This window comes from Rutidosis leptorrhynchoides, chromosome 7, assembly GCF_046630445.1.
Source record: "Rutidosis leptorrhynchoides isolate AG116_Rl617_1_P2 chromosome 7, CSIRO_AGI_Rlap_v1, whole genome shotgun sequence".
NCBI classification, from domain to species: Eukaryota; Viridiplantae; Streptophyta; class Magnoliopsida; order Asterales; family Asteraceae; genus Rutidosis; species Rutidosis leptorrhynchoides.
The window spans coordinates 253,062,686-253,075,584 of record NC_092339.1 but is presented as its reverse complement, the minus strand read 5'-3'; positions in this window follow the sequence as shown (position 1 = coordinate 253,075,584).

The following is a 12,899-nucleotide window of genomic DNA, read 5'->3' as shown; positions in this document are numbered from 1 at the left end:
ATCAAGGACCTGAGAAAAACATAGAGAATCTGTCAACGAAAACGTTGGTGAAATCATAGGTTTAGTAAGTAAGTAAGTGAGTAAGTAAGTTGAACCACAAGTGTTGTCACGTTGAAATAATAATAAACCATTCTAAAAGTTGATATCACGAGCACCCAATTATCAAGACTTAACTATCACGAAACCCCATTAATATAGTGTCAGAACATACACTTATCCCCGAAAATATATTTCATCCGATTAACGGTAGCGAACCGTCCGAATGAGGGTTTGTCAAACCCGTATGGCCACACAACATAAGTTCTCGCTTACACCCTGCAAGTGTAACTAATGATAATTGAATTGAGGCTTTTTGTTCTAACTCGTACGTAGAATGTTTGTTTTCGTACTTGTGTTCACTTTGTAAAATGAAACGTTTATGTTTTCTCATCCCAAATATAAGCATAAAAGTGTAAAAGTGGGACTATGATCTCACCTTTGATTGCAAGAGTAAAAGTACTTCAACAAGTAATGTGCGCAAAGGACAACGCTAGCCTCGACCTAAACAAATAGGTTGTATCAATAACGATAGTCACGAAGGGTCAAAGTTGCTCAATTAGTCCTATGGCTCAACACGACTCGATTATGAAGCATGTGAAGCAAATAGTCAAGTTTCATGCAAGATACATGTATAGAAACAAGTTAGAAAGATTGCATAATCAATTGGTTAAGTTTGACAAAAAGTCAAACTTTGGTCGGTCAAAGTCAACGAAAAAGTCAACATGTTCGGGTCGGGTCCCGAACAAATTTTCTATGCTAATTATTCATATATAAGTATATTAAAACAAGTTTCATGTGAATCGGAGGTCGGTAGCTAGTCAAACATTTCACGTGAAATGGGACACGGAGGTCAGAATCTGTCCAGGTTGTTCTGCACGCCGCGCGGGGTGAGGTGCGCGCCGCGCCACCTGCTGTTCAGCTATTTTCCTGTTTTTCAAAGATATGCACGAACCAAAACCAATTCTAACACAACACTTGACCCGCAAATACATATAACGCTTATCATACATCGTTGGAAAGGTGTTTTGACGAGGAATGCAACTAAACACATATCATCAATCAAACTTCCACTTATAACAACCAAAAACCGCAATTAATGTTCCTCATTCAATGCATACAAGTCATAAATGCCATTTAATGATTCGGTAACCAAATTACATGAACAATATGCCGTTTCGAAGGTAATTAAGCATACAACACAACCTAACACTTACAATTAGCATTTCGTGTCATTTAAAGCATCAAAAGTCCATTTCTAGTTCATGAAACCCTAACTCAAATTCACCAAATTTCATAATCAAGTTTAGAAGGTTTCTTTAACCAAACCATACATCATAACGAAGCTAGTAACACTAGGAATAAGATTAAAACATGAACTCTTAGCATCAAACAACATATGAACACTCAAAACTCAAGATTAAGCATGTGAACTTTCAATATGAACTAGTTACATCAAAATAGCAAGAACAAACATACAAATCACATAACCATACTAGACTTGAGCCATAGACACTAATTAACAACCTTTTAACTCAAAAATCTCAAGAACACATAAAATTAGTGATTTTAGAAAGTTACCCAAATGCAATGAGATTGGTATGGAATCGAAGAGGAGATCACGAGGAGTTCAACTATGTAATTTGTTTGGCCCGAAGCTTGATCGATTGAATATGGATGAAGATTTGCTTTTTGATGAATTTAAAGAAATATGAAAGTAGAAAATAAAAAGAGAAAAGAAAATGAAAAATGGAGGTGGAAGATGGTTGACTAGTCAAGTGCTAGTCACCATTTTGGGGTTTTGGCAAAACAAGTCCCTCAAGTCGTAGTCGGGTGCGTTAAATTACATAAACGAGATAATTTGAAACGCGTATTAACGGGAGATGTTATAAACATATAACGGAGTTTAAAATAATTAAACGGAAAAGTAAACGGAAAAAGGCGGGATGTTACAACTATGGGTTACCATTTTTAGCTTTATTGATCAGATGTTCCCCAAACTTGGAGAAACTAAAGCTACAGGTTCTCATAACATGAATAATGCTGTTTCTCTTTATTGCTATACCAAAATACACTGACACAAAATAATATGCTTTCTGTAGGTTATTCACAAGTCAACTTATATGCAATCTAAGATAGACTCTGTTTGTTTCGAAGACTATTCTGATATTAGTTTGGAGCATCTAAATGAATTGGAGATTAGAAATTGCCGTAACTTGAAGCCCGAACTAGAGTTTGTGAAGCTTATTTTGGCCAAGTCTCCCATGCTGAAAAAAGTGACGATATCTCTTATCAATAGGGTTGCTAAGGATGAAGAAATGGAGATGTTAAGAATTCTTTTTTGTTTCCCACAAGCATCATCTGTACAAATCTCTGTTAGGCGTCCTATATAAATATGTGCATTGTAACTTTAGTTGGAATCAATGGATTTAAATCCTTCGACGTTCTTTAGAGTAACTGTCTAGATAAAACTGTTTTGGAGTTTCTCTCTGCTTGTTTTCTTGATGTTTCACAGTAATTTCAGATTTTGATATCATCAGAAGTTAATAGCTAAACATGAATTTTTTTAGACTTACTCAAATTTTAGTGTTGTAGTGGGGCTAATGTGCGAGGTCAAATTTATGTATGTTAACGATGTTGTAGTGGCTAGGGTCCAAGGGTGTGGTGAAAAGTTGATACTGATTTAAGGTTTGATGTTTCCAAAGGTATAAAAATATAGTACCATTTAACTTATTGTAATTTGTAAGCTATTGAAGGTTAAATCCATGCACAAGATTTGGCTAGTCAACATTACTCACCAACCTCAAATCCTCCAACCTCATTAACCCACAACCCCCAATAGAGTCAGCTTTGGGGTATTCAACATACACTCATCTTGTCTCGTTCTCAATTATTGAGCATCCGGATATCCAGTTCCAGTTTTAATTGTTCATTATCAAAAAAGAAAAACGAACACAAATGATTGAATGTTTAGTACTTGGTAGCTATTTCAACGGTGATTAGTAATGATATGAAAAACATTAGTGATCCCGAATTACAAAATACAAAATTGATGGTAGTATGCTACATTTTGAAAACAACGGAAATGGAAGAAGAAAAAAGGATATACTGTGACATGTACCTTCTGCATAATCCATACACATTATTTGGAACACTTGATTGAAATGGAGATCGAGTATTTTGGAAATAAGAAGCCTGACTTGGATTTTGTGAAGCTAATTTCGATCAAGTAACCTATTCTTAAGAAGGTCATATTAACAGTCAACGACAAGGATGAAGAGTTGAAGATGTTAGAAGCTCTCTTACCCTCCCCATGTGTATCACAAAGTGGTTGAAATCATTGGTTATCTTGGTGGTAAATATGTCATTTTACATCAGTCAAATTGGTGAGTGGAAGCTGTGATTTGTTGTGAAGCTTATGAATGATGTAATCTCTTGATGTTGAGTTACTATTCTTTATTCTGTGATTTGTTCAGTTCAATCTTTTGATTTGTTTTGATTCTTGGCTTCAAGCCGATTACAGTACTCAACTTATGGGATGCTAAAGCTTTGCAAATTAACATTTTCTAGTGAAAGCTACATCCATAGTTACAATATGTTAAGATGAAATTTATACATAAGATACCACTTGATGAAAAACTTTGGAAATCTGGTGACAAGCAGCTGAATGTAATCGTTTACATTTAAGTGTTGTTGGTACTTCTTATGCCTGACAATTGACTCGGGCTGGGTTGAGTTGCATCAAAACGGGTTTGTGTCCAAAAATGTGAGCTTTTCCCGACGGGTCAAACATGTTGGGTCAATCACATGTCTGGTTGGGTCGGGACCCATTTTTCCTTTAAAATGTTCAGGTTTGTGGGAACTGTGCAAGTACTTAAGGTAGGAAGGCTGATAGTTAAAGCTAAGGGGTATAAAATACTATTAAATACGCTACAATTTTACACAAGATATTTATTTATTTAGAGAATGGATATACTTAAACCTTGCTACAACACTTATAGGCAGTGTACCTAATCGTACAGTAGTGTAGTTTTTAGTAAGTCCGGTTCGTTCCACAGGGAAAATCTTTAAACAAAGCTTAACGCTATATTAGTTTACTTTTATAAAAATACAAATATATATATAAGTAATATTATTATTATAAAGGGAGGTTTTTACCGTTTAATGACCGGTTTGTCGATTTTAAAACTTTAGTCGCAGTTAAAACCAAATGTAAAATAATAAATAAATACAAGACTTAATTTAAAGCGTAAAGTAAATAACGATAATGAAATTGCGAATAATAAAAGTGCGATAAAATAAACTTGCGATAATTAAAAAGTACGATAATTAAAAGTGCAATTAAATACAATAACAATAAAAATGCGATTATTAGAAGTGCAATTAAATATAAAATAAAGGAAATTAAATATGAAATAAAAGAATTATGCTTATTTAAACTTCCGTAACCATGATGTTTGACGTGTTGATTTTAGTTTTATGCCCATGGGTTAATTGTCCTTTGTCCTGGATTATTTAATATGTCCGTCTGGTTTTTGTCCATAACAGTCCATCAGTCATAAATATAAAGTGCGAGTGTCCTCATCAAATTATCCTTATACCCGGAGTTAAATATTCCAACTAATTGGGGACTTAAACTGTAACAAGATTTTAATACTTTGTTTAATAATTACACCAGGATGTCGACTGAGTGTAACCCAAGGTTTTAATATTTTGTTATCAATTATACCAAGTGTCCTTGTACATAATTTCACCCCTGTTTTAATTATTCTAGTGGCTATTAATCCATTCCCGTATCCGGTTAAATGAACGATTATTCGTACATATAAATACCCCGCCCATCGTGTCCGATCGAGTGTATATGGTAATTTATAGGGACGCCCAATTGTAAATCTTTATATTAACATTAACAAACTATCATTTAGTTAAACAAATATAAAGCCCATTAATAGCCCATAGTCTAATTTCCACAAGTGTCGTTCTTTTGTCCAAACCCCAATTATGGTACAAAGCCCAATTACCCAATTTTAGTAATTAGCCCAACATCATGATTACTTCGGATTAAATAAGCATAATAATAACTTAGCTACGAGACATTAAATTAAAAAGGTTGAACATAACTTACAATGATTAAAAATAGCGTAGCGTTACACGGACAGAATTTCGACTTACACCCTTACAACATTTGCTAACATACCCTTATTATTAGGATTAAAATTAAAATTAAAATTAAAATATAAATTATAAATATAAATATTACGTATATAGATAGAGAGATGGATATATATTATGTAAAATTGATCAGAATTCGTTGGGCTTTATAGGGAGTTTCAGTTTTTGGGGCTCCGCGACTCGCGGCCCATTCCTTCTTCAAACTCCGCGAGTCGCGAAGTTTGTAAATACAGCTCACTCCATTTTGGCTCTTTGTTTACCGACGGTTTATTATATAAATATAATATATATATATATATATATATATAATTTATATAATTAATTATATATTATATTATATTTATATACATAGTTAACTTGTAATTTTTAGTCCGTTGTGTCGAGCGTTGAGAGTTGACTCTGGTCCCGGTTCCGGATTTTCGAACGTCCTTGCGTACAATTTAATATCTTGTACTTTACGTTTTGAATCTTGTACTCTTGTAATTTCGAGACGTTTCTTATCAATAATTGGAACCTCTTTGATTGTCTTTTGTACTTTTGAGCTTTTTGGTCATTTGCGTCTTCAATTCGTCGAATCTGTCTTTTGTCTTCACCTTTTATTATTTAAACGAATATCACTTGTAAATAGAACAATTGCAACTAAAAGCTTGTCTTTCTTGAGGAATAATGCTATGAAATATATGTTTGTTTTTAGCATTATTAAATATTCCCACACTTGAGCATTGCTTGTCCTCAAGCAATATTGTCTTGAAATACTAGAATCACTTCTTTATTCTTCACACTTTGTACAACAGTGATTTCTATACGGCGGTATAAACAATGGTAGTAAAGATGTGGTTTACAGTCCCACATGACTATAAAATTTAGATCCATTAAGGAAATTGGATCTTTATGAAAACATTTGATCTTTTGAAAATTAAATCTAGTTTTTACCCTAAATAAGTTTTCCGGAATAACCCTTCACCGGTGTTTGCAAAATATTTTTGTGGGCTTGGTGGGTTTCAGATTTGAAAATTTTAGCTCAAAACTTGCGATTTTGTGTCACCCACTTGCTAACCTTGTATTAGGAAAGCAACACGTCCAGTTTACTTGTCCCGTATATTACCTTTCGGTAAACTACCGTCCGGTTGTAAAGGAAATCGTTGAACAAGCAACTGTTAAGGCAATGTCCCCTGACATGCTTTTAATTATGGTCTATAACGTGTCGGACGCAATTACTATCCTTTGTAGGAGCAATAGTAAAGCTCACCCTTATAATTTGTCGGTCTGGCACAAGGTCCTGTCTTTGACCATGCTATGCAACCACCGTTCTTACGGTTGACACCCGATTTGGTTCAGATGACCTAATGAATTCCCGGTGAATTCCTAGGATTTTACGTTCAATGGTAATGAACGCATTGAAAATGGGTTTTCAGAAAACAAATCGGTTTATAATTTGATCAAAATATTTTCTCGTTCAAGCTCGAGTTTAGATATCATTGAATTCCATGAGTTTGAATTCTCAATCTTTAAGGTCAATCTCTAGGATTGAGTAATATCAGGCTTAAAAGCTGATTTTTAATCTTTAAGGAGATTATCCTTTCTGGGGATCTGATTCATTAGTCTTATCCAGCTAATTTGCACGGTGCCCTCCCCATTTTACAAGACAGATCCTCTCATGGTTAGGATAAGTCTGACCACTTGGCGACCCTGTTTGATGCTGAGGTCCGTGGATTTCCTGCTGATTTTAGTGATGACTTTTTCTAGGTTTTTCGTCAACCTACAGCTGGTCTGGACGACAACTTCATGACCTAAATCAAGTTTTTCGGAAGACTTTACTTCCTTTTAATGATGGAATTGATTCATCGTGTAGATCCATCTCTTCTTTTCTTTCATCGGGTAAAATAGTTTAGTTTAGTCCAAAGCAAAAGTATTTTCAGTTATTTGTTACAGAAATATGTGACATATGTTTAAGATAACTTGGTAATTTTTCCCACACTTGGCTTTTATTTTCCTTTTTATTGTCCTCTATTCCATTTTAAATGAATTTTAACATTTTGGTTTGTTTCTCAATTTATGTCCTTTCTGAGGTAACAATAATTTTGGTGTTAACACCTAGTTTTATCGTTCATAAATATGTATAAACATGATTTTGAGTTCATTTAGTTGAAAATTTTGAAAAATTTTACTAGAATTGGGTAGTCGGTATATAAGACTAGGGCTGTTCTTTATTATCAGAGAGCACTGGATTCTAATACAACTACTACTTTACTAGTATTTCTAATGGTAACCAAGTGTATAAAGTAAAAATTTTAAAATCCGAAAGAATTTAACCCCTTCCCACACTTAAGATCTTGCAATGCCCTCATTTGCAAGAAATCAGTAACAATTTAAATTATTGAGGGTGATTTGTGTGAAAATGATTAAATTTTACCAAAGTTTCCAAACATATTTGTGTTTGCTTGCTGAATGATAAATGGTGCATATCATTTGTTCATTCCGTCTTGTTGTTATTTCACATATATTTTGCATCTTGTCGTCAAAATTATTTGCTTTTGCTGAACTTAATGCCAGTCTTTGAAAATGCGTTGTTTTACCCTGTTGTGTACATAAGATAAACTGCAAACATATATACATATTTTTGAAGTTTGGTATATTACCCCACATTCAAAAATTATTAAAATCTAAGAATAAAAGTTAGAAAATTATAAAAACTATTACAATATTAACATAAGTATTAAACGTATCAACATTACAAATTACAAAATAAATAAAACTAAGTAGACTAGGGATGATACTGATACCAGTAGGGGTTCCATGCATAACCATAGGTGCTATAAAATGCTTCGGCTGGGTTATACGTAGGATACGGTGGTTGAATCTCTATAGACCAGGGAGGGAATATGGGCGATGGAGTAGGAATATAGTTTCTACCTATATGTTGGCAATAAGCTATGATTTGGTTTTGATGAACTTGCCAATCTTCAAATGCTCTATGTCTAGCATTTTCGTACTCCTGTGAAGCTATAAATCCTGTTCATTTACCTTTTCCTTGTTCTTACCTCTTTGTGTAATCGAATTAGCTAAAATCCTATGAATTACTCTTAATTCAGCTCTATCTATATCCAAATAAGAGTAATTTCCCCCTTTGAATCGGTGATGGCTTGTCATTTGACTCCATACACCATGTGTATCAAAATTTTCATCTATCTTTCTACCATTTAGTATCAACCCTCTACAATCGGCAGATGCTAACTCCTCAGGCGTATATATACGTAAAGCCTGAGCCATGTCTAATAAAGACATGTGGCGCATCGAACCTCCTAACAAAAATCTAATAAAAGATCGATCGGTTAAACTAGCTACCCGATCATTTAATTCTATACTACACAACAATTCTTCACACTATACTTTATATACAGGTCTACGCATGGTGAATAAACGTACCCAGTCATTAAAAGTAGAATTACCATACCTCTGTGCAAGTAATTCCCTAATTGGCCCGGCCAATTCTACAGCTTCTAATGGTCCCCATTCTATGACCCTAGGTACTTCAACAACTTTAGAATGAAGAGTATGCAAACCCCTTTGGTATTTTGGATAATCTATCCAAAGTCTGTCAAATCTCAGGTTCGGGTGCAAATCTTCCAAGTGCATATCAGAAAATGTCATGACTGGATGAGGTATATCTTGTTTGTAGTAGTTATCCACCTCCTGTTGTTCCGCATTCTCAGCAGGAGCATTGCGAGCTTGGGATGAAGATTCACCCCTTTCAGTCTGCAAAACACATCAAACACAATTTTTGTGCATCCAAATATGCATTAGTGTCAGCAAAAGCATCAATCAAAATAATTACAATCACATGATCAATTTATATCAAACTTAAGCTCATTTTCATATTTTCATCAAATCTACACTTTTTCAAATAAGCATATACGAAAATGTTTGCCAAGTTCATAAGCATTCAACTCAAATAACATGTCAAAATAATCATTACTAGCAATTAAACAAGTTTCAAATGGCATTATCTCTCAAAAATCAAGTTCATGAATTTTAGACTTGAAAAAGTCCACTTTAATTCTCAAAATCATGTTTAGGCTCAAAGTTTGGATCATTTAACTACCTAAACATGTTACACTACTTAATTTAGCAACAATTCATGACAAAAATCGGCCATAACCTGTTTATATCAAAAAGTCTCAAATTGCTCAAGAACACAAACCCTAGATTACTCAAAATTTGAAGTTTAAGGCTTCTAATCATGTTAAATAGCATCAATCTAGGTTATACAAGCATAATACATAAGCAATTTAAGTATAATTACACTAAAAAACATCAAAATCAAATTGGGGAAAAAATTGCTCAAGAACACTAATTTTCTGATTAAATGGTGTTTAGGTGTAGAAATTTACCGTTTTTCTTGAGTAATTCCTTGATAGCATCCTTCTCAACATGATTTTAGTAAAAGATTTGATGATTAACGGTCAAAAATTGTGAATTTGGGGGTGTTTTTTCGGGTTTTTGCGGTTTGTTTTCGCAGTATTTTCTGTGTTGTGGTGTGCAACTGAGCTGTTCTGGCGTTTTATTTTTTTTCTGTATTTCGGTCCCTCCGCGACTCGCGGTGTTTGACCCATCAAACTCCGCGAGTCGCGGAGTTTGTATTTTTTTTTTATTTTTTTTTAACATCTTATACTAATTAAAACAATTAAGTAATTAATTTTAAAATTTTGTTTCACTTGTTATTTAGGACGAGGTCGTTTCGGATCGATGTCCTAGTCCGTCCTTCGACAAAATTTTAAAATTTGTCTTTTTCAAGCGATTGTTTTAAAAGCTTAGATTTTTTTTAGTTTTTTAATGTTTTTGGCATACTTTAATTTAATAAGATTAAAAATAATGATAATAAAAGTTCTCGTTCCTCCCTCGGGTAAAGCAATTTCGGTTCAACGACCTAGTCTTCAACTTACGACGAATTTTAAAAATCATATTTTTAACTTAATGAGATAAAGTAAATTTTTGTTTTTAAATTCACACAATTTAAATATAAAATTCAAAATTAATATTAAAAATTCACACCAAACTTACAATTTAAAATGCATAAAAATAAAATTCATATTTTAAAAATTAAAAATTCACACCAAACTTAATTTAAAAATTCATATTATAAATTCACACCAAACTTATATTAATTTTTCAAATATTTACAATTTTAAATATATTGATTTTACAAAGTTTACAATATTAATTTAAGATTTATATATTAATTTTAAAAACATGGTAAAAATAAAATTAAAAATATTTTTGGCTTTTTATCCCACTTTAATCAATCAAATATTATCAAAAATATGCGCCCCTCTTTTCGGTAAAGTAATTTCGGTTCCATGACCTAATTTAACTCATGACGAATTTTTGAAATATTTTGGGTTGATTGATTAAAGATATTTATACCTTAAGAATAAACGTTAAATTTCGCAGTGATATAATAAATTTTTGAATGATATCAATAATTTCAGTCGCCAAACCTAATTTTATTCAATACCAATTTAATAATTTATAGCGAACAAATTAGCGTTTATTATCAAAAGGTTAAAAATAAAAATAAAAAATAAAAACTGTACAAACATACCTGTGAAATAGATTTCTTAGTTATATGATCTATCCCATTCATAAGATAGTCGGTTTAATTAGTTTTCCATGGTTACATAGGCGTAACCTCGAGCATTCAGTGTTTTTTCTTCTAAACATATGAACGGTCCGTCTATGCATAAAGTAACAAATTCGGTGTTTGAATAGGTTTGATTATTTGAACATTTACCTCCATGTGACCATTTTCCGCATTTGTGACATCTTTGTAGGTGTCGTGCTCTTCTTTTCGCTGCGGATTTTGATTTTCCTTTACCAAATTGTAACTTATTATCTTCGCATCTGGATTCTTTTCTAACTCCGTCCAATCTTTCTCTGATTACTGATACTATTTCACTCGGAAGTGTGTCATTATTACGTTTAGTGATCAAAGCGTGTAGCATTAGACCATGGTTTAGTTCACAGGCAGTCTTCATTTCCTAAAAAAAAATAAAAATTCAGAATGGGGGGAGAAGACTAGTTCTTTAGGGTCTGCTAGGGAAAGACCATTCGGGTTCCATTTTCGAGAACTACACGAAAACAGACAATCTAACTCTAACAGAAATACATAAAATCCTTAAAAGACTTGATTCTCCTCACACTTAGTTAGCTGTGGTATCGAAATTGTGATTAACTTCGTTGTCGACTTCCATCGGACTATCTATGTAATGTTTAACTCTGTGACCATTAACTTTAAATTCAATTCCATTTGAATTTATTAATTCTATCGTTCTGTATGGGAAAACTCTTTTGACTATGAATGGTCCAGACCATCTTGATTTCAATTTTCAAGGAAATAGCTTGAATCGTGAATTGAAAAGAAGAACTCTGTCTCCTTCTTTAAATTCTTTTGAACTTCTGATTCTTTTATCATGCCATTTCTTCGTTCTTTCTTTATAGATTAACGAATTTTCGTATGCTTCATGTCTTAATTCTTCTAATTCATTTAGTTGACTTAATCGTAGACGTCCGGCTTCATGTAAATCAAGATTACATGTCTTCAAAGCCCAAAATGCTTTGTGTTCAATTTCTACTGGAAGATGACATGCTTTTCCATAAACAAGTCTAAAAGGTGTGGTTCCAATTGGAGTTTTGTAGGCTGTTCTAAAAGCCCAGAGTGCATCCTCCAATTTAATGGACCATTCCTTCGGATTTGATCCTACGGTTTTCTCTAGAATACGTTTTAAAGCTCGGTTGGTATTTTCAACTTGTCCACTTGTTTGTGGATGATATGAGGTGGAGATTTTATGAGTTACTCCATATCTTTTAAGAACTTTCTCAAGTTGATTATTACAGAAATGAGTACCCCGATCACTTATTAAAGCTTTCGGTGTTCCAAACCTTGCAAAAAGATGTTTTAAAAAGTTGACTACAACTCGTGCATCGTTAGTTGGGAGAGCTTGTACTTTCGCCCATTTAGATACATAATCAATGGCTACGAGTATATATAGATTATTATGAGATTTTGGAAATGGACCCATAAAGTCAATACCCCAAATGTCAAATACTTCACATACTTGGATGACATTTTGTGGTTTTTCATCACGTTGACTTATTTTTCCGGCCCTTTGACAATCATCACAGGATTTGCAAAGAAGGCGTGCGTCTTTGTAAATTGTAGGCCAATAGAATCCAGCATCATAAACTTTTCTTGCTGTTAGTTGAGGCCCATAATGCCCTCCTGTTGGTCCTGTGTGACAATGGTTTAACATTTTACTGGCTTCATCTCCGAATACACATCGGTGTATTATTCCATCGGGACAACTTTTAAACAGAAGTGGATCTTCCCAGAAATAGTGTTTTATATCACTGAAGAATTTCTTTCATTTTTGGTACGATAATCCTTTTTCAAGGAATCCACATACTAAATAGTTTGCATAGTCTGCAAACCATGGGATTTCATTATAATCTATCTTCAATAGATATTCATCAGGAAAGTTGTCTTGTATGGCCGATTCATTTAGAACTTCTAATTCGGGATTTTCAAGACGAGAAAGATGATCAGCGGCGAGATTTTCTGCTCCTTTTTTATCTCGGATTTCAATATCAAACTCTTGTAAGAGTAAGATCCAACGGATTAATCTTGGTTTAGC